The sequence below is a fragment of the Natrix helvetica genome, assembly GCF_964273705.1.
Source record: "Natrix helvetica genome assembly, chromosome: 4".
Classification (NCBI taxonomy): Eukaryota; Metazoa; Chordata; class Lepidosauria; order Squamata; family Natricidae; genus Natrix; species Natrix helvetica.
The window spans coordinates 31,908,118-31,930,355 of NC_138550.1; the positions used below are offsets into that span (position 1 = coordinate 31,908,118).

The 22,238-nt window shown below is 37.9% G+C and overlaps 1 protein-coding gene across 1 annotated transcript in view; it reads right to left on the reverse strand.

The window, feature by feature from the left end:
- BOC (BOC cell adhesion associated, oncogene regulated) overlaps positions 1–14,591 on the reverse strand; it is a 77,501-nt gene extending 62,910 nt beyond the window's left edge. Inside the window, exon 1 of the mRNA XM_081952709.1 lies at positions 14,362–14,591. The gene's annotated coding sequence lies outside the window, so the exon portion shown is untranslated. The remainder of the gene's footprint in view (positions 1–14,361) is intronic.
- Positions 14,592–22,238: the final 7,647 nt, after the last annotated feature.

Consider the following 22,238-nt stretch of genomic DNA (forward strand, 5'->3'; position numbering starts at 1 on the left):
TAATTTAGAAGAGAAAAAGAAGTATTAAGAGCTCATTCCATATTGCAAACTGAGCTTAAGTGAAATCCCAAGTCTGTAATGAATGAAAACAGTTCTAAATACAGTTAGTCTTCATTATGGCTTTGGAATGGGTACTTTACAGCCTGTAAGGCCCTTCCAGCTACAGTAAAACATTGCAACAGTCCTCCCCCAACCGCACAATTGCATCTCTGGACATTTGGTGACCTTTTCATTTTTACAACCAGTTGCCAAGTGCATTGCAATCATATAATAGCTGTTTGCAACCTTCTCTGCCGGCTTCCCCAGAAAGTCAAGCAGAAGTTGGCAAGGAAGATTGCAAGAGGAGGGGACACTGGACTTGAAATCTGTTCCCCTCATGTGCCAAGAGCTTCTTTAAGAGCTCTTCCCATCCATGCAATGAGGAGAAATCCTTCCCTTTGCTGGAGGAACAGACCTCAAATCTGGGGAAAACACTAGCAAATGACAGCTCAGAGCCTTTCAGAATGCTGGTTTTTGCCATCAACTCTGCCCTTCTTGAGGGGAAAATGCCAGCAAACAGCGGGATTGGGCCTTTCAGACTGCTTCTCAAAGGACACTCTGGAAGGACAGACTTCCAATGTGGCGAAAATGCTAATAAATGTCAGCATTCTCATGATTTTTCTCCCTAGTATGGCTGAAAGAGGCCCTGGATTGCCTGGGTGTGGTGGGAAGCCCAGGTCCTCTCCCCATCATACACACCAGGAGGCCTGGGCCCTCTTCCTGGTACTCCACTTAATCGCCCAAGCATCGTTTATTTACTACAACTGGAGAGCTGGGGTTGTGGTCATTGAGCAAAGCAGTCATGTGACATCTCACAGAATGAGATCTCTGCTTCACTCAATGATCTCCAAGGCCCAATTATGGTTGTAACTGGAAGCTTGTACAAGCTGTCTCAAACTGGTGGGATCATCTGGAGTTTTGGGAAGTACAAGAGGTCAAAAAACAAATTCCCATCTTACATATGGGAAGAGTATGGGGCCAAACAGCCCCTGGCAGATATACTTCTATCATGGAAACAGTATGGGGCCAGACAATCCCTGGTAAGATGTATGTGTGTCATTATATCAGTGTCAATGGAACAAGCAGATCCTTTTGATCTATCAAAAGGACTTTTAATTACCCTTAGTGCATATTCCACAGGCAGAGATGTACAGGTTATATATTGTCATTTGCCTATGGCTTTTCTTCATTGTAATAGGCTACCCTTTCCACCATGAGTGCCCTCCAGAACTATTGGAGGTCTTCTAGTCCAACCCCCTGCTTAGGCAGGAAACCCTACACCACTTCAGACAAATGGTTATGCAACATCCTCTTAAAACTTCCAGTGTTGGAGCATTCACAACTTCTGGAGGCAAGTTGTTCCACTGATTAATTGTTCTAACTGTCAGGAAATTTCTCCTCAGTTCTAAGTTGCTTCTCTCCTTGATTAGTTTCCACCCATTGCTTCTTGTCCTTCTTTCGGGTATTTGGAGAATAGCTTGACTCCCTCTTCTTTGTGGCAGCCCCTGAGATATTGGAGCACTGCTATCATGTCTCCCCTAGTCCTTCTTTTCATTAAACTAGACATACCCAGTTCCTGCAACAGTTCTTCATATGTTTTAGCCTCCAGTCCCTTAATCATCTTTGTTGCTCTTCTCTGCACTCTTTCTAATTTAATTTTAATTTCTAAGTTAATTTTTCCAGATTTGTAAAATACATTAAATTGTAAACTAGCCAAACAGTCTGAGTAACCAAAAGTTTCTAAGACACCCCCCACAAAATCTAATTAAAGTTAAATAATCCATGTTGTGTGGCTGCAATGCTAGTCTTTATCTGATCTGGATAAGAATGTTTTGCAATCAAGCTATATTTTATTGCAATATTAATACAATGTGTCTCATATGCATAGGTCGCTTTAAACTGAAATAAGAAAGCTCTGACATTTCATCAGCTCTTAGTCCATGTAATATTCTCTGCAAGGTTTCATCTTTCCATACACTCCATATCTCTTGTTGCTTGCTGAATTCCAGAATAAGAAACATAATCATTTATCTTCTCCTCATAGACATGTTGTTTTCTTCTGAACAGATTAGATAGGGAGCTGGAATTCATCAGGCAGCAAATCTTTGAACAAGACAGCCTTCATTCCTGCCAGAAATTGAGGAAAAGATACCTCCCTCAGTTTTTCAACTTTGTCAAACAATATGACGATATAAAAGCAATAAGCAATTTCAACTACCTTTTGAGAACTGCTGAAAAGGATATCTGCCTGTACATAATCAAACTATTAATGCAAAGATTATTCTTAAACCAGTGGAATGGTTAAGGTTAGGGATGCTGCTATTGTGTCTCTACCCCATTTTTGTGCTTGTTTGTTTAATCAATCAATCAATCAATCAATCAATCATATTTTCTTACTTTTTTATTTTAAAAGATGCATTTTCCTTTCTATTCTGATATAACTACCACGCATATTGGAAGGCCCATGAGAGCTAGTAAGTCATTCTATCAAAAAGTACAGAGAGTCTCCACTAGTTCCTCTAAAAACTTCAATTCAATTCAATCTTTATTACGGTCACAGACCAACACACTAAAAACTGCATTTTTTTCTTCCTTATAAAGAAGGTAAGAAATGGAAGTAGGAAGAAGCAAATCCAAGACCTGAGACTATGCGAGATGAGAGCACAGAGCAGTATGCACAGGGCATACCTGGAAAAATCCTCAAAAAGGTAATCAAACAGCAGATTTGTGAGCACATAGGGGCTTGTTCATTTCTATGGACAATGAAATGAACAACCATCTTCAACAAGGTGAACAAGAACACATGAATGAGAAATGAGCAAGCCAGCATGGCTTTGTTAAGAACAGGTGATGCCAAACAAATCTCATTGCCTTCTTTGATAAATTGACTAAATTAGTGGACTAGAGAAATGCTGTGGATATAGTATACGTACAAGGCAAAACATAACAGAACAGCCCATTGCACACATAGAGAGAGAAGTTACCTGAGGATTGGCTTCAACCCAAGTCTGAACGCTTGGAAGATTAAATTTCTGATTTTGGTGACCAACTCATATTGGATCCTGCAACGTTATCCTGGGACACTTACATATGCCTTCATGATAGTATAGTTCATGCTTCAATGCTGTAGTATACTTAGATTTCATAAGGCATACCTATAACCTACTTCTTGGTAAGATAGAACAATGCAGTTTAGACACTATTACTACCAGATTGATTTGCAGTTGGCTGACCAGCACAGTCAGTGTGTGGTCCTTAATGGAATTACATCTACATCAGAACTCTAACAGAGAGTTAGCTTGGTCTAGTGGTTAAAACACCACACTAGAAATCTAAAAACGATGAGTTCTAGTCCTACTTTAGCCATGAAAGCCAGCTAGTTGAACTTGGGCAAGTCACTCTCTCTCTTTCCTCTCTCTCCCAGGAAGGTGTATACATTCACTGGCTTGAGTTATTTGGAAAAATAATAAAGGAGATAGGTAGGTAGGTAGGTAGGTAGGTAGGTAGGTAGGTAGGTAGGTAGGTAGGTAGGTAAGCAGGCAGGCAGGCAGGCAGGCAGACAGGCAGACAGACAGACAGACAGACGATAGATATACGCAGGCAGGCATGCACACACACACACACACACACACACACAAAGTTGGAGGAGGGAGAAATTGTTAACATTTCAAAAGATAGACTCAAAATTCAGGGGGATTTTGATAGATTTGAGCATTGGGTTCTATCCAACAAGATGCATAAAAGTGGTGAGAAAAGTCCTGAGGTTAGACAAGAAAAATCAGATGCACAAGTACAGAATAGACAGTAGCTGACTCAACACTAATATCTTGAGAAAGATCTAGGTATCCTGCTGGATCACTGTTTAAGTATGAGTCAGTAGTATGCTGCAATCAACAGGGATAACACCATGGTCATGGGAACTAATAGAACTGCTGCACATCACTAGTGAAGCCATATTTATTTGGAATACTGCATCCAGTTCTGGTCCCCACAATACAAAAAGTGCAGAGTACAAAGTACAGCAACAACAAGATGATAAAGTGTCTGGAGGCTAAATCCTATGAAGAATGACTAAAAGAACTAGGCAATTTTTTGTTTAAAAAACAGAAGACTGAGAGGAGACATGATAGCAATCTTCCAATCCTTTAAGGGCTGTATAGGGAAGAGGATATTGACTTATTTTCCATAGCATATGAGATAACAATCATTTGTCCAAGATGGTCTGAGGACTCCTGTCTTGGGAAGGAGGTTGGCCTAGAACAGGGGTGTCAAACTTGATTTCATTGAGGGCCACATCAGAGTTGTGTTTGACTTCAGGGGGCTGGAGTGGGTGTGGCCAGGTGGGCATGGACAGCTCAACATCACTCATCTCGGGGTCGTCTGTAGTGGCTCGAGCACTCTGCCAGCAAAAAAGGGCTCCCCAGCTCCATTTTCACTGGCAGAGGCACCACAGGCCAGTCCTTCATTGTTTCCAGGGTGGGCCTGTGGACCAGATCTAAGCAGTCCGCAGGCCGGATCTGGCTCCTGGGCTTTGAGTTTGACACCCCTGGACTAGAAAATAATCAAGGTCCCATCCACGCCTATGATTCTATGAAAATCATCAGAAGTCAGTGAAGTTTTATTAAGAACAAGTCTCACAAATTAATTTTATCTCATTTTAAATCAAGTGTCTTCCTTAGATTGCAGTTATAGGCTTTATATATCCTGATTTCTCTCTCATTGCATCATAATTACTAAGTTAATTAACTGTATAATGGATGACTTGAAATAAATGCTTGCAGGAAGACAATGATAGGTTCACAAATTGTGCAAAGTCATAAATTAGTATAAATATAGTATAAACACATACATCATTTTAAGCTAAAATCAAACAAATTGTATTGTAGTTAAAAGAGATATATGAACCCTGTCTTTGTCTTTAACTCCACCCCAAAACATTTATTTCTGGTATAAAACTAAACTATAGATTAGTATTAATGTGGGCATCAAATACATGTTCCATGTTCCATCTTCTCTAATGTAGTTAAGGGGTAATGAAAAGGTATGTTTCTACTTTTAATTAACCATAGTGTATTGTATCTGAATATATGTAAAATTTGTAAGCTTCAATCACAATTAATTCAAGGAGCCTGGAACACAGTGTAAATTTTCTGTCTTGATTGTTCACTAACCATTAGTCACTCACCATGGTCTCTGTTATAAACTTAAATATAACCATTTTATAGCAGAAGCTTTCTTTTTTAAAATCTACTCACAATCATACCAAAAAATAGTACAGAAACCCAAAAGTTGAACCTGTGTGTATGTTTGTATTTTAATGATAACATTTAATATTAAGTTGCAATCAGATCTCTATCTTCTCCTAATCAATACAAAACTCTATGATAATCCTTTGGTCCACCTTTAAATATTGCCATGTATTGCCTGTATTGTAATAAAAGTTATATATTGTCAGCATAACCATTTACACACATCTATCCTGTATTATCTTGCTCCTTTTCTCATCCTACTGTAGATATAAAAGTGACAATTGTTAGGGTTATATCTGTGCATATCCCTAAAATGTAACCATTGCAAAAATCAGGACTTATTTATGACAGCATATTATTAAACTATTCTCTTCTATATTTCCCAAATTGATTACCCCACAATTTTTATTGTCATAGTTTTATTATATTATTTAAATGTACTGTATATAACACTTTGGAACATTTAAAAAATTACATTTAATGGAGAATACTATCATCAAATAAAAATCAAATAGCTTTATTATAGTCATAAAGCCACAATATGATATAAAACCTAAACGTCAGTGAATATAAGTATATTGACAAGTATATATAAATATAGAATATATAACCAAGAATGAGGATGAAACATAGAATATAAAGCTGCGTAGATACGTTCTACCTAAATTTGATCAATAAATAAAAACAAACGTTTTTTTAAAGTACAGGAATATAAGTACTTTGATAATAGAATAAAACAACGTAAAGGGCAAATAAGAATGAATAACTGAATAAATCAGAATCTTCCATTACAACTAAGATGAATAACAGAGGAGGAGCAAAACTGAGCAACCTGGGAGGAAATACAGATAAGACAACCCACAAATAAATGTTTTCTCGGTCTGGAAATCTCTTTAGAGTGGGGTTGATGAAAGTCATCCTACAATCCTTGTAAAGGAAAGAAGATATGGCTAAAGATTCTACTGAGTCATCACCACATTGGCATAGGCACTAGTTTAATGGAGTAATCTTACACTGTCCAAAGAGGACTGAGGAGGGCAGCCTGTGTCTAACCCGATTAAAACAAAAGCCCTACATAATTTTAATATTGTACTAGATCAGGAGTGTCAAACTCGTGACATCACGTTGTGGTCACCTGACATATCGTGACTTTTCCCCCTTCGCTAAACCACGGATGGGCATGGCACGTGCATGATGTATCTGGCCTGTGTGCCACGGGTTTGACACCCCTGTACTAGTTGATAAATAAGAGGCTGATACAAATCCCCCTTGAATTATATGACTAGACACTAGGCTTAGGTTAGTTCGAAGGTCCTTATCCCAGATCTATTTCTTGTGAGCGCATCTGGCATTTTCAAACTCTTCAGAGCAGAGTCTCTCTATTGACAAAACCAGTAAACAGATTTTACTGATAGCAAACCAATAGGAAGACAAACTTTAATTCTAACCCAAAGTTGGCAATGACTAAACTCTAACCTCCACAAGATGGGACGCGGTGGCTCGGTGGCTAAGATGCTGAGTTTGTCGATCAGAGAGGTTGGCAGTTCGAATCCCTAGCGCCGTGTAACAGAGTGAGCTCCCGTTACTTGTCCCAGCTTCTGCCAACCTAGCAGTTTGAAAGCACGTAAAACATGTGTTTCATGTGCCTTCGGTGTTTAGTCATGCCAGCCACATGACCACCAAGATATCTTCGGACAGCTCTGGCTCTTCAACTTTGAAACGGAGATGAGCACTGCCCCCCAGAGTCAGGAACAACTAGCACACATGTGCGAGGGGAACCTTTACTTTTAACCTCCACAAAAACTAAAACCATCTCCAAATATAAATATAGCATTCTTAATACATTTGGGAATTGCAAGATTGGCTCTAATAAGCTTAGTTTGAACCACTTCACAGATATTGAACTTAGTAAGAGGTCAGATTTAAGTACTGCAGAGAAGCTAAAGGACAGCCATAGCCAAGAACACTTTGGATGCTGCAGGGATATACAGTAATGAGCTCCCTTTGAATGAAAAAAAACCCCTCAGAATAGCTATGGCCTATGCTGAACAAGACTAGCACAATAGAAAAAATGTGGATTCCAAGACAGAGCAGCATGGAACAGCACCCCAGGGTAGTTAAGGATACACACTTGTTCAATGGAGTTCCATTAATTTGCCATTTGTGGTATCAAACAAATATTAAAGCTTTAGTTTTCTGATAATTTATTAATAATCTTTCTTTTGCACAAGACTAGCAATAATCTTTGTTTTATACTGGTGTCCCTAGTCCCCTTCTCATTCCTACCTGAGAAATGGACATGATAATTACATCTGCTGCTTATAGGGGAGCCAGAGTCACTCATTCCTCTGCAACAGGAGAGTGATGAGCAGAGTTTATGAGTCCCTATATTATTGGATTGATGTAGATATTGAAAAGTAAGGGACCTAGTACAGGTAGTCCTCAACTTACAACCGTTCATTTAGTGACCGTTCAAAGTTACAAAGGATACACTGAAAAATGTGGCTTATGATCATTTTTCACAGTTATGACCTCTGTAGCATTCCCTTAATCATGTGATCATCTTTTGTGACTTTCTCACAAATAAAGTCAATGGAGAAGCCAGATTCACTTAACAACCAAGTTACTAAGTTATCAATTGCAGTGATTCACTCAACAGCTTGGCAAGAAAGGGGGCAAAACTCACTTAACAAATGTTTCACTTAACAGAAATTTTGGGCTCAATTGTGATCATAAGTCGAAGGTGCCGTCGGCCAAGCAGTGTTGGCTGGTGACCCCCAGGGGGAGAGCCTTCTCTGTGGGAGCACCTTCCCTCTGGAATGAGCTGCCCCCGGAGCTTCGCATAATCCCTGACCTCCGGGCCTTCCGACGCACCCTAAAAAGTTGGCTTTTTCAGCAAGCCGGCCTGGCCTGTTAATTTTAACTCATTTTTTAAATGTATTGTTCTATAAATTCGATTTGTTTTTTTGGATATATATTTAATTTCTTTTTAACTTTCGGGATGTGTGCTTTTTAATGTTGTACGCCGCCCTGAGTCCTTTGGGAGAAGGGCGGCATATAAATCCAATAAAAACAAACAAACAAAACAAAACTTGTACAGTATATACAGTCTTACTTTACCGCTCTATGTATTGGAACAACATCAGAGAAATGGATATTAGTAAAGTGTTATGTCTATTGGCTTTGCGTTTTCCTGGGTATCTTTCTCCATGCTTAAGCTCTTTATTTCAACTGATTATAAATTCTTTCACACCTTTTACACAAATGAAACGTGTAATGTATTTACTCGAGGTTCCCCTCCTTCCTGCCTGTCACACCGCATCATCAACTGCTTTGGCATTTATCTTAACTTTAAAACATGGTTTGATCATAGCATGAGAGCTTCCTGTTGAAAATTTTATTGCATGCCCAGATGTTAATGCACACACCCTTGATCTTGATTTAAGGTTTTTCTGTTCTGGTTTCTAAAATGCATACAGACTGAGTCCTCTTCTACTAGTATATACAGTGATATAGTTGACTGCAGTGGTGAAATTCATATTTTTTTACTACCGGTTCTGTGGATGTGGATTGGTGGGCATGGCAGGGGAAGGATACTGCAAAATCTCCATTCCCACCCCACCCCAGGGGAAGAATACTGCAAAATCCCCATTCCCTCCCCATTCCTGGGGGACGGATATTGCAAAATCTCCATTCCCACCCCACTCTGGGGTCAGCCAGAGATGGTACTTGTCGGTTCTCCAAACTACTCAAAATGTCCACTACCAGTTCTCCAGAACGTGTTGAATTTTACCCCGGTCGACTAACAAAACTTCACCTCAAAGTACTGTATGCTTTAGCCACTACTTTCATTTCATCCTCCTATAGCCAAAGGCATAGGTGGAAATCCCAGTTATAAAGATATGAACAGTTGACACATTAAAAGTTGCATACCAAATCTTTTTTTAATTCTTGCATGGACAGGAAAATTCAGAACTAACCATTTCACAGATCTGGGATTGACAGACGCAATTAAATCTAACAATAAATTGTTCATTCATTGAGGAGTGCAATTTTAAGTTACCCAGCTATTGTTTCATTTCGGTTGAATCAGACAGCACAGCTAGATCCTAGATTTTTTTTCTTGCTTTCTCTGCCATATATGGAATTTTATTGAAACAGCAGTTACAAGAATCTAGTGAGTACACACACCATGGATTACATGTACTAAAAAGTTTCTACAGAAAATCCCCAGAAGCCACACAAGGCACAAAATCCTCTTCAAACATGCATCAAAGAAAAGACTTCTAGTACATTTAGAAACCCATATGGGTCATCTCTTCACTTGTTTGGTTTACAATTGGAGGCTTAAATTAAATTAAGTTCTCAATGTGAGTTTACAAGCAGATTGTTTAATCACTGCTGAAGATTTGTATAGTTCCGAAAAGGTTCTTGCCTTTAATGATTTAAAGGTTCCAGAGTTTAACTAAGCTTCTGCAATGTGATACAAAAAACCTCCAAACCCAATGGTACCTAAAGCTGTAGTATTTAAAATTGAACTTAATATTTTAAAATAAGGTTAACCATGATTAACAAAATCACAGCAGAGATGGAAGACAATCAAGCTTTAGATTTTTTTCCAAAAGGATGGCCACAATATTCAGAATCTGAATTGTGTCCAGAAAGATACAAAAGCACAAATGTTTGTTTGTGGGCCTATGCACCACTTCAGATTTGAAAGCTGTTAGGTCAAGGTGATGCTGTTAGGCATCATCTCTAAATCCCAGTGGTGGACAATAGTGGCGTGATCCCAGGTAAGTGTAATGTTTGTGTCGAAAATATTTGTTTTGCCTTCAGATCCAAATTAGTGCACAACTTTATTTTGCTTTTTCAAGGACACATTTTATTAAGCAGTCAACTCTTCTATTCCATACTTGGAGAAGTGGAAACTTTGAAAGTGGCATAGCTGTGTATAAAATGTAATCAAAGGATATTTACTCAAAACATAAATAGATCTAAATCCAAAATATATCAATCGACTACAAGGATCACTTACTTGAGTCTGCTTATGTCAAATTTATACATAGTTTTATTAAATGTATTTCAAATATTCTAACCCACGTTATTTATCAAAAACAGGCCACTGCCATTTATTTTTAAGATAGTTACATTGTACATTTGCAATGCTTAAACTTAACTTCTCATTTTATATTTTTATGACTTCATTATCATCCTGAGAATTCAGTGATCTTGTATTTAACACAAGTTTCCAAGTTCATAGTATTAGTATAGGCAAAACCTCCTACTACCCTGCATTTTTACACACACAAATAACATGAATAAAGTGAGTAACAGTATTTGTTCATCTTTATTTAAAAGTCTGCATCAACTCTATCAATAATAGTGAAATTTCTAGAGCACACTTGCTGAGGAATTTTGGGAGTTGAAGTCCACACATCTTAAAGGCTCTGACACTGAGAAATGCGGTTCTAGATTAATGTTAGATATATCATGGTTCTCCTTATGATCACCTATACAGGTGTTCACATTGTAAGCAATAGAATTAGCACTTATATACCGCTTCAAAGTGCCTTACAGCCCTCTCTAAGTGGTCTCCAGAGTCAGCACATTTCCCCTAACAATCTGGGTCCTCATTTTACAGAAGGATGGAAGGTTAAGTCAACCTTGAGCCGGTGAGAATCGAACTGCTAAACTGTAGGCAGCCGGCAGGCAGCAGTAATAGCCTGCAGTACTGCATTCTAACCACTGTGCCACCATGGCTCCTAGGTTAAAGAGAAATACATCAGTGTGATATGCTTTTGAAAATCCAGTGCTATATGTTAAAAGTAGTTTCAGCATATATGCCCCTTCGCACAGCTATTGAAAACATAACCTTAAGAGACTTATTTTAAGGCTTAAATTGTAGAAGCAGTAGACATTTTAACTAAATGTGTTATGCACATTTTCTCTGAGTATAATATTCCTCTAAAAATTAAGCATCTGTGTAAATAATGTAACAAATCCATCTCCTCTTAATATATTTCTTTTTTATATTCCAGTTTTACCAATATCACCAACTTTAATGAGTGTACATTTCCAACCATCAGTTAGAATGCATGTCATCACTTATTTGTGTGTTTATTGGTAAAAAATAATCATCAATGTCAGTTTGAGAAAGAAATACTCCTGACTTTTCCTTTGTACCCCACTGACTAGCTCTTCCAAAATATTTTATGGCGGAAATTATCAAATTAAAGAACATTTGATTAGACATTAATGAAGGATGATGCTGAAACTTCACTCAACCACAATTTATGCTCATATTGGTCAGAATAGTTGTAATTGTTGTTTAGCGGTACAGTAGCTGGGCTTTAGATTTCTCATGTTGCCTAGGCCCTAAGCATTATAGTCTCCAAATATGTTGGGACATACAATTTCTAATACTTCAAATAGCAGAGTTTTTAATATGATGAAGATTTCTTCAGCTAGGTTATGGGAAAATGCAATTATGGGAATATGTAATGATGGGAATACGTAATAAAGATGGGAAATAAAAACACTAAATAAATAAATTTAGGAGATTTTTGGAGAACGAAATTACTGGATTGAAATTAAACATTTCAAAAACCTTAAATGATGATAAAAGCCATGTGCTATATGCTATACAAAACAACACACACACACACACACACACACACACACACTATCATGGAGCTTAAAAAATATGATATCTTATACAAAGTTATAGATTTATTTGTGGGGATCAGGATAAAGACCAAACAATAAAATATCAAAATATTTTTTCTGCTAATAGCTAAAACTTCTTTGGAAGAAGTTATAGGTTTATTCAGAGAGCATGTGCAAGTTTTAGACCAATAAAAACTTACTCTAATATGTCAATTAATTTATTTACCAACAAGAAAGTGATGTACAAACAGCTAATTGCAGCACATACAAACTCTTTCCCTATTTCTTCTCTTGACAAATCTGACAAAGCAAACTAATTGGGAAAAAGATGGATTGTTATAACAATACATTGAAACCAAAGATTATGATGCTCAGATCTATTATATAGACCACATAAATTCACATTGGAATAGATTCAGAAATATTACTATTGTGTCTTAGTCCTTGTTAGAAATAACTACCTATAATTTAGACACTTTGCTCTTCATTCATTAGTGCCTTAGCATACTTATATTTCAAAGCTTTCATTAAGAAAACAATTTGGGAAGCCTAAAGAAACAGGAAGTAAAATTGCACTTAGTTCCCACCTATGCAAATCAATCCTATATACTTTTATGAAAACACTAAACAATCCATGATCTGTTGGGTAATAGTTTCAGGTATATTTCCTTAAGAGATTCCTCAAGGCCTTCAACAATAATAGAACTTCTACTATACTTGAAAAGTTCTTAAAAATTCACAGTTATTTAGAAATGTGTCTTGAAAATAGCCCATGTTGAACTGTATCGCACATCAATGCAGATAACAGGAATTGTGTTATGACATTTTGCATGATGTCATATAATAATTTTAGGTTATAAAATGCTTTATAAAACTTGCCAAATTTCAATTCCAAAGGAGTCATGGACCATATATTTTGGATGCATTATCTAAATTAATCCATTTGAGGTACCTCAATTGAAAAGGTTTTGCCCTATAATGCACTGTTTTGCCTAGTTAAAGGTGGCAGACAGAAGAGTTTTAGTAATGAATAGATTAGCATAGTCTTACTTTGCTTAAAAAGGATAGACTATATAACACAATATTCCAAATATTCATATTGAGTTTTGCATCTAAGAAGAGCTGTCAACTTGTATTCTTAGTGTGGCAATAATGAGATCTAAAAGAACACAAGGAATCTCTAATAAGTTTTTCAAAAGTTGTGTAACTCATAAAATAACTCAAATAAAAATAACACCTGCCCTACAATTTCTACAAATTCTAGACAATAGTGCACTTTTGTTCAATCTCCTACAGAAACCACTAAATCTTAACTTTGGTACTTAAATCAACTTGTTTAAGATGATCCTGTAAACAATTATTTCCTTCTAATCCATTAGACAACACAGCTAAACATCTAGTTATGGAATCTAAAATTCTTCTGTACATAAAGAAAAAGCAACGTTTCCAAATTCTGTTGTATTTAAAAATGTCTGCCAAGACCAAGCAGCTAAAGGGGGAAAGGCAAGCAATAAAAGTGTTTCTTCACAGCAAACCCATCCATGCATTCTGTGTAACAGCAACTCTTCAGCCCAGTAGAAGCAAAGGATGCTGCTGCATTTAGATGCTTCACTTCACTATCCCCCGTCAAAACCCAAGACTACACATTCCTAGAAGCAGAGATAGATAGATAGATAGATAGATAGATAGATGGATGGATGGATGGATGGATGGATGGATGGATGGATGGATGGATGGATGGATGGATGGATGAATCAAGAGAGGCAGAGGGATACAGGCTTGCTATGGAGAATTTCCAAGAGCATTCTTTCTTTTAAAGCACGTTTAGAAGAAGCTGTTATTTGGAGAAGTTTAGTCAAGTGTTGGGGTTCATCAGCAGATGCCAGGCCTTCTATTCTGGTCAAGACTCAAGATACCAAAAGAAGTAGGAGAACCACAGTACAATCCCACCTGTCTAGGAGGGAAAACAAATGTGCATAAATACAGTTGAGACTCACTGAAGTCTACTTCCTCTTTTCTCACAAATTATCAAATGCTCTCAAAATATTCAACCAACTATCCCAATTCCTTAAGTTTTCAGACCAACAAAGCCCCAAACTGCAGTTGACTTAGAAAAGTAGCAAAGTAAAAACATTTTTTTAAAAAAAAAATCAATCTGGTTCTTCCCTTCTTGTTGTTTCAATCATTCCCGGGAATTGTTTTGCTGTTATTTGGGGGGGGGGGGGGGGACATGTTTCAGACTCACCTAAGATCTCTGCTGATGCTAACGGGAGACCCAACTAAGGAAAACGAAAGAGCGGCAAAGGGAGGAGGGGGAACGCGAAGAAAAATAAAACAGTAACAAAGAAGCTGAAACCCCGAGGCTGAAAAAGATTTTTGAGGCCGGACAGATCTGTGAAACACTCACCAAAGTAAAGCTGGAGCGGCTGACCTGGATGGAGAGGCTTTAAAGGAAAAAAAAGAAAAGGAGACGGTTGTAACTTGGATGCTGGTTGCTTTTAGGGAGAGTTGAAACTTTCCTAAAAAGCCCAGCAAGATAGGAAGAAGACCCTAGGGAAAGGCACTGGAATCGAGGCAGCCAGACCCTCCATATGGGAGAAGGTTTTTGGATGACTGAACTCTCAAACAATTCCCTTCTTTTTGCTCGCCCACTTCTGGAACCTCCCACTCCTCGGAGGAGGAGGAGGAGGGGAGAAAAGGGGGAGGAGCTGAAGACGTGAAAAGAGGGGGAAACCGAGCTCCCTCCAAAGGGGGCTCCCAACAATACCCTTCCCCTTCACGCTGTGTCAGCGGCGAGAGAGGGGAGTCCTCCATTTGCACCTGACGTCTCAAAGAAAGGAAAAGGGAGATGTTTAAAAGACTGCTTGTAAAATCGATTTTCCAAATGTGAGAGAGCGGTAGGATGGGAAAGTTAGATGCAAAAGTTTACGGGGGGGGGGAGGGAGGAAGGGTCTTTGCTTTGCAACTTGATAGGCAGCGATCTTTAGTCCTAGCTGCTGATCCGTATTGACCAGCAACAGGCGTTCGGAATAGCGAAAGTTAGGAGTAAGTTTGCTATAGTGAACGATTCTCTTTAGCGTAATGAATAATTTCATTTTAAAAAAAAAGACAGGCCAATCAAGGCTCGGATCGCAAAGGTAATTTAAGTGTGATGATGGAGAGACAGACCATTACAAGCGGGCTTTTGGCAGGAAAATAAATCCTATAAAGAGAGATTGCAGGCATTGGGAACGTTTAATTTTAGATAAGGGATAACAGAGGAGGAGGGGGGTCCTCTACACTGGAGAAGATGACAGAATGACACAGAAGAGGACCAGGAACCAAAATAATAGCTTTCAGTCACAGGAAGGCAGAATATTAATGAATGTTATAGCAAACTTCCTAACAGTCAGAGCTATTTGATAATAGAATCAATTAACCAGAATGGAGGGCCAAAATGCATCATGCTGCAATGATGATGATGACAGCAATAGCAATAACAATAGCGCTTAGACTTATATACCGCTTCACAGTGTTTTACAGTCCACTCTAAGTGGTTTACAAAGTCAGCCTATTGTCCCCCAACTATCTGAGTCCTCATTTTACCAACCGAAGGCTGAGTCAACCTTGAACCACTCAGAATCGAACTCCTGGAGTGAGCAGTGAGTTGGCCTTGCAGTACTGCATTCTAACCACTGTGCCAACATGAGGATGAGGATGATTTTTTTAAATCTAAGAATTCTGCATGGCTGCCCAATTTGAGCTATTGCAACTCTGGGCAGTATAGTGTCAACAAATAAACTATTGATAAAACAAGTAGAGCAGGGGTGTCCAAACTTGGCAACTTTAAGACTTGTGGACTTCAACTCCCAGAATTCCCCAGCCAGCCATGCTGGCTGGGGAATTCTGGGAGTTGAAGTCCACAAGTCTTAAAATTGCCAAGTTTGGACACCCCTGAAATAGAGACTACAAGTAGCTAGTCCTCACAACCCCAATTGAGCCCAAAATTTCTGTTTCTAAGTGAGACATTTGTTAAGTGAATGTTGCCCCATTTAACTTCCTTTATTGCCACGGTTGTTAAATGAAACATTGCACTTGTTAAGTTAGTAAAGCGGTTGTTAAATGAATCTAGCTTCTCCATTGATTTGTCAGAGGTTTTGCAAAAGGTAATCACTTGACCCCCCAGGACACTGCAACCTTCATCAATGTGAGTCAGTTGCCAAGCATCTGAATTTTGATCCCGTGACAATGAGAATGCTGCATAAGTGTGAAAAACAGTCATAAGTCACTTCTTTCAGAGCTACTGTAACTTTGAACAGTCCCTAAGTAAACTGTTGTAAATTGAGGACTTCCTGTAGTATTTGTACTGTAAACAAGTGGTTTGGTTTAGCTTATTTTATACTTTGCCTCGTTCTGTGTGTGTGTTCTTTTAAATAATGGAAAACCATGAGGAAAATAAGGAACACTTTAGAGCTGTGATTTCATGTCTATTCGTTTTTTCTACAGTAGTCCAAATATTCACCGAACCTGTGTAAAAGGCTGAAATCTGAGGAATTACAATCAAGTGAAAATACAACTAGGAAGCATTTTGGCTGTAGAATGACTGCCAGTTAGCAAATTTCTAATGTGGATTAGGGAATATTCTTCTATGCTGATTTTTTTTTAATTACATGGTTGACTTATTTGAGTCTTTAGTGCATGTTGTTCATGAAGGGATTAAAGAGATTTCAGATTTCATCTTGAAGACAAGCTAATCTGAGAGAAGCAACCTGCACTACATAGAATGAGAAGTCATTGCTTCTTCTGTAAGAGAGGCAAGATCTCGTTCATAAAGACATGAATAAGAAACCCTCAGCTTAAAGATTTTAGAAGTTGGTTTCACTTGTTTATTTCTGTTTTAAAGCTACTTGTTGGTTTGATAATCTACAGGAAATGGGATTATTGTTTTCTTGAATTAAATAAATAAAACTTTGATCAGTGAGAGGATTACAAAAGTGTTTTAGTGCAGGGACTCAGGACCTAGATGTAGTTTGACTTAAAACCAATAGAAAAGGCAACAAGAGAAAATCAGGGAAGGGAATAGTAATTGAAACAGTATAAACTAAAAGTTAATATTTTGTGGAAGAGTTCTCTTCCGGCTATATGCCTCCCAGATCATTCATTGAGAATATTTTATTTATGGTAGTCATTTTTATCTGCATTCCTATAAAAAGCAAGCAATATCACAGATTTTAAGAAACAACATAAAGCATGACATTTAAATGTGTTTGCTTTAGATTGTAGATATCTAGTATGTAGTAAGACTACTTTAAAATTAATTTGATTGGAAAACTCATTTACGGTTTTTAACCTTCAGTAAAACCAATGCCATTGATCTATTCTAAGTAAGTACAGGTAGTCCTCAATTTAGAACATTTGTTTAGTGACCGTTCAAAGTTATAACAGCATTGAAAAAAAGTGACTTACGATTTATTTTTCATACTTCCAACCATTGTAGCCTCCCATGGTCACATGATCAAAATTTGGGCACTTGGCAAATGGCATGTAATTTATGACAATTACATTATCCCTGATCATGCAATCACCTTTTTCCATCTTCTGATAAGCAAAATCATTCAGGAAGCTAGAGTTACTTAACAACTGTGTTACTAACTTAACTGCAGTGATTCACTTTACAACTGTTGCAATAAATGATTGTAAAATGGATAAAAACTCACTTAATAGTCTTGCTTAGCAGTGGAAATTTTTGGGCTCAATTATGGTCATAAGGTCATATGGATTAGTTGTACATAAAGTAAATCCATGCATGTTCTGTGCCTGTGTACATTATTAAAGACTGAACAGTGTGTTCAACATTTACGTAATGAAACAGTGAGCTGAAAAAGTTATGGAAGAAAAGGCAAATAAGTCCCATACATATTTTTTGTTGAATTCTGATCAAATCAGCCTTTTACTGTCCCCGTCCCTGAAACAACAACTTAAAACTGTGGCTATAAATGGTCTGAAAGATAATTAATTTCTTTTTCATTTGAATATTGCACAAAATCTTGCCTGTAATAGTTCAATCAGTGGAAATAGGAAAGTTTAATCATATATACTTGAGGTATCAACAAGATTATGAATGTTTAAACAAAGGAGTATTTTCAGAGTTTCAGTACAGTGCATACACCGTGTACCATGTTGACTTGCAAGGTTATTTTTGGATTAAAGGTGACATCTTGCGTAGATTAGCATTAGCATTCCTGGGCTAAAACTGGACTTCAGTTATGCATGTGGAATAATGGTCAAAATACGTCCCAAACTGAATAGCATTGTCATTTTAATGTTACAAGGTATGCAGCATTTGACATGATACAATTTAGGTGTGTAATCTCATCTATTTTTTCCTTTACCTTTCTAAAAAGCATTGTGAAGACCTTGATATACACATAGCAAAGGAATGAATGTACATCTTTTAAAAATTATTCGATTGTTCAAGATGAGAGTGAGAGTTCAAACCTTTCAAACAATTATTGAAAGGTACATGGGTAATGAGAGGTTCTGAACATTGGGCAAACCATTTTTAAGTAATGTCAAGACTGGACCTTGAAAAAAAAAACAGGGGAAAAATAAGCACAATAAATTAAACTGAAAATAGAATAAAATGCAAAAAAGAAAGAATGAGATTTGTAAAAAAATAACTGTTAGAAATTAGATTCAACTGGCTAATGGAAAGTGGGTATTAAAAAAGGACAATGTGGAAATGTCTTCTCCATTCTTTTTGTTCCATCTGAATGTGAATCATAGCTGAATTAATCCTTCAGGAAGCACATTGAGCTGCATACTCAGTAAATTTTAGAATTCTGATGAAAGCAACTTTGATGCTTTCCATTAGCTATCTCACAGAAATAATATTGAAAAACTCCATCACTTCATGTACTATACTGCTGTGGCAGTCTCCCACAAAACATGAGAAAGAGAGAAGAAGAGGGAAATTAAAAAAAAAACCACCACCTTGATAGGGCCCTCAGCCTACCTCAAAAAAAGAAGAAGAAAAAAATCTTTGCGAAAACACCTGTCTCTTTCTTTCAAACTAATCCAAAACATTCCAAAGACTGGAAAATGACCTGCACAATTGCTAGGTCAAATCAAATTCCATCACTTCTCAACCAGACGGTTGCCTCGGCAAAGCTGCCCTAAATGGTCTCTTTTCTATGTTGTGACTAGGGAGAAAGGTATACAGGGATGTTAATAGGTTTTCCAATCCCTCAGAATAGGAGGTGAAACAGACGTCCCAGGTCTCTTAATTCATCTTGAAATGGAGAATATTTTCTTTGCATTTTCTGGTTCTGCTTCAGTGCATCAGCTTTGCCAGATCTCCTTACACAAGGGAGCCTGCTTCGGTTACCTGACTTAGAAAAAAAATATTGGCTGTTCATTTGAATGTGGTTGCTTTGCCACAGGAGTTGTCGATCTACTTTGGTTCAGAGATTGCAGTTCAATTTTTGACCTACTTTGGATCAGAGATTGCAGTTCAATTTTCTCAGAAAATTTATTCTCAGTTCTAAGTTGGGTCTCTCCTTGATTAGTTTCCACCCATTGCTTCTTGTTCTACCCGTAGGTGCTTTGGAGAACAGCTTCTTAAAGAAATCTGTCAGGCTGATTTTCAGGAATTTTAGGTCAAGGAAGTGTTAGAACAATTAATTAGTGGAACAACTTGACTCCAAAAGTTGTGAATGCTCCAACACTGGAAGTTTTTAAGAAGATGTTGGATAACAATTTGTCTGAAGTGGTGTAGGGTTTCCTGCCTAAGCAGGGGGTTGGACTAGAAGAGCTCCAAGGTCCCTTCCAACTTTTTTATTCTGTTCTGTTCTGTTCTATTCTATTCTATTCTATTCTATTCTATTCTAGCTTCTGTCCAGTGTCTATGCCTGTTTAAGAAAATCCTGTTCTAACTGAGGTTAAAGTTACTTCATGCCCTGATGTTAGAACTGGCTAGCAAACGTTTCTGAAAGGAAGAATCAGACATTGTCATCTTGTCATTTCCTATTCACCCTCAAATAAATGTCGGTACATATTTTCCTGCTCTCCTATGTTGTTTATTCAAAAATATAGATTTCTGCCCTATCTCGGTTCACATGCTCCTGTCTGGGCTACAATGCAGGGGTGAAATTCAGCAGGTTCTGGAGAACCAGTAGCAGACATTTTGAGTAGTTTGGAGAACCGGCAAATACTACCTCTGGCTGGCCCCAGAATGGGGTGGGAATGGAGATTTTATGGTATCTGTCCCCCAGGAGTGAGGAGCGAATGGGGATTTTGCAGTATCCTTCCCCTGGAATGAGGTGGGAATGGAGATTTTGCACTATCCTTCCCCTGCCACATCTACCAAGCCACACCCACAGAACCGGTAGTAAAACAATTTGAATTTCACCACTGCTACAATGCTTCAGTTTGCTACAGATCGGTTCACTCGGTGCTTTGCAGCAGACAGACTGCTGCTTCAATTGAGTCATGGTTTATCATGAAGGGTAATAAATTCTATAATCTCCCCTCCTCCCTATGCCACCTGCAAGCAGGATGCATTAGTCTCGAAAGGATAGGAATATTTGAGGCTCCAGCAAAGTGTAAGTAAGAAGTACAACAGAGAAATGCACCCTGGAGTCATTTTGATGGTGAGTGGATGATTAATAATGGGTGATATCATTCATTTCTACCCTCCAGAAAAAAAATGTTGCATGTTTTAGTGATGGACAACAGGCAACCATGGAGAAAAGCCCTTATTTGATAAAGTTTATATCCACAAACCACTTAATATGATCCACAAATGCTTAGTTTTCTCAAGGCAAATGTACTGCTTGAGTCAAAAAATGCTGGTTATTCTCAGTTTAAAAATGCAGCTGATGTTCTTTCCACAAAGAGTGAATACTATATGGAGAAAGAAGGAGAAGATGGTGTTATGGTTCTACTGCCACTTCCTTTATCACAGGAGGCTGAGATACTGAGCAGCTACTATTTACTAACTGCAGCATTTCAGCAATGTGATATAATTCCCAGCTAACAGGTGGGCAGAGCAGGATTAAATCTAAAAAAACCAGCAAGGAAGGGTACAGTATATGTCAAGAAACATTGCTGGAGTTGCAGTCTGTTCATAGCTTCTTGAGAACAAACTCTTGAATTCTGCAGACCTAAGTCTAGCAAATTGTAGGAACTCAGTGGCTAAGAAGCTGAGCTTGTCGATCAGAAAGGTTGGCAGTTCGGCAGTTCAAATCCCTAGCGTTGCCTAACGGAGTGAGCTCCCGTTACTTGTCCCAGCTTCTGCCAACCAAGCAGTTGGGAAGCATGTAAAAAAATGCAAGTAGAAAAATAGGAACCACCTTTGGTGGGAAGGTAACAGTGTTCTGTGCGCCTTCAGCATTTAGTCATGCCGGCCACATGACCACAGAGACGTCCTCAGACAGCGCTGGCTCTTTGGTTTTGAAATGGAGATGAACACCGTCTCCTAGAGTCGGGAACGACCAGCACATATGTGCGAGGGGACTGTTTACCTTTATAAGTCTAGCAAGCGTACATAGAATGTTACTGTTAACCTTATCTTAGAAGATAAAACTTTTTCTAAAGACAGTATATTACTAATGAAGTGTTTGCCTGTTGAAAAGAATGATTATGCCCTTATTTTATGCCACATGAATCTGATATCTGTGTGTTGATGCTGTAAACAACTGGACGTTAGGCACCAATGCAAATGGAAATGTGTATGTCTAGACTAGTGTGCGTCAAAATACACACAACTTTTAGTGTAGATTTTAAAAATCTTTTCTCAAATTCACAAGGATGCAAATTTGAGAACTCCGAAAAAATTTAATTTAACCATTTGGCAAAAATAGGAAACCAAAGTTCTATTTGTTGTCTTGAGTTATTTGTCAAAATAATAAAGGCAGGAGACAAACAAACAAACATTCTCCCATTCCTAGCAACAATAAAATCTTAAACCAGCCTCAAAGCCCTGCAAATCTGAAGAACACAATGTTGGGAAATCTACCTTAAGTAAGTCCATTATATCGATTTGTGCTCTCCATCTCCTGGACAATGAAGAATAAATCAGCTTAGAGTCCTTTAGGGATACAGCATGCTTTGTTAAAGAATATTAAAAGAAGTCATATGTTTCTCCATGCCACCCAGTAGGCTCAACCCTAAAATACCTTTCAGGCCTCCCTTTCAAAGCAGTTAGGGGCATCAAATTTCTTCAAAACGTCAACAAATATTTCTGTCTTGGACTTAATTCTAAGGAACTTCTGATACTCTGCCTACATTTTCCTTTGCTTCATT